The sequence below is a fragment of the Elephantulus edwardii genome, unplaced genomic scaffold, assembly GCF_000299155.1.
Source record: "Elephantulus edwardii isolate Elephantulus edwardi_28Jun2011 unplaced genomic scaffold, EleEdw1.0 scaffold00259, whole genome shotgun sequence".
Classification (NCBI taxonomy): Eukaryota; Metazoa; Chordata; class Mammalia; order Macroscelidea; family Macroscelididae; genus Elephantulus; species Elephantulus edwardii.
This window is the reverse complement of record NW_006400009.1, coordinates 3,002,567-3,003,741: the sequence shown is the minus strand read 5'-3', so window position 1 is coordinate 3,003,741 and position 1,175 is coordinate 3,002,567. Positions and strand designations below refer to the sequence as shown.

The window sequence follows — 1,175 nt, the reverse complement described above, 5'->3', positions numbered from 1 at the left end:
TTATTTAAAAAATGTTAAGCATAAATTTAAAGCATTGAACATCAGTGATCAAAGACTAGGTGATTTGTGGGATGACATCAAGAATATCATCTTTGAGGAGAGCGAAAGATTATTAAAAATACAGAAAAGAAAGAAAAACCAAAGTGAATGTCAGAAGAGACTGAAAATTGCAGTACAGAGTTGAGAAGGAAAACAAAAGGGAAAAGATGATGAAGTAAAAATGCTGGACAGAAAATTACAAAGGGCATTTCAAGAAGACAAAGTATTATAATGGAATTCATGTAGAAAACTAGAAATGGAGAATAACAAGGGAAGAATTTGCCTGGCATTTCTTGACTTGAGAGAATTGAAAAACAGATTTAAGCCTCAAGTCACAATACAGAAAGATGCTACAGCAATATATTGAACGGTATATACAAGAGCAAATGGTAATGAAGGAAGAAGTTGAAGATGCACTGAAGACATTGAAAAGAAATAAGGTCCTAGGAATTAATGGATATTGACTAATGTGTTTTAACTAACAAATGCAGCCGTGGATGTGCTCCCCAGTCTATGTTAGGAAATTTGGAGGACAGCTGTCTGGTCCATTAACTTGAAGAAATCTGTATTTCTTTCCATTCCCAAGAAAGATGACCCAACAGAATGTGGAGATTAGAAAACAATATAATTAATATCACATGCAAGCAAAATACTGCTGAATGTAATTAAAAAGCAGGTGGAACAGTACATAGATAGGGAACTTCCAAAAGTTCCAAACAGGATTTAGAAGAGGCCGTGGTACCAGGGATATCATGGCTGATGTCTAAAGTAAAGAATACCAGAAGAATGTCTATTTATGCTTTACTGACTATGCAAAGGCATTTGACTGTGTGGATCATAACAAATTATGGCTAACAGTTAAAGGAATGGGAATTCCAGAACACTTAATTGTGCTCATGCAAACCCTATATCTACACAAAGCCCAGACGCGGAGAAAATGGCGGCAGGGGTGGAAGCGGCGGCCGAGGTGGCGGCGACAGAGCCCAAGATGGAGGAAGAGAGCAGCGCGCCCGGCGTGGCGAGCGGCAACGGAACTCCCGGTCCTAAAGGTGAAGGAGAACGACCTACTCAGAATGAGAAGAGGAAGGAGAAAGGCATGAAAAGAGGCAATCGCTTTGAGCCATATTCAAAGCCAT

General features: G+C 39.2%; 1 pseudogene; it reads left to right on the top strand.

The window, feature by feature from the left end:
* Positions 1 to 976: 976 nt before the first annotated feature.
* The window catches only part of LOC102862646, a 13,138-nt pseudogene continuing 12,939 nt past the window's right edge, over positions 977 to 1,175 (top strand).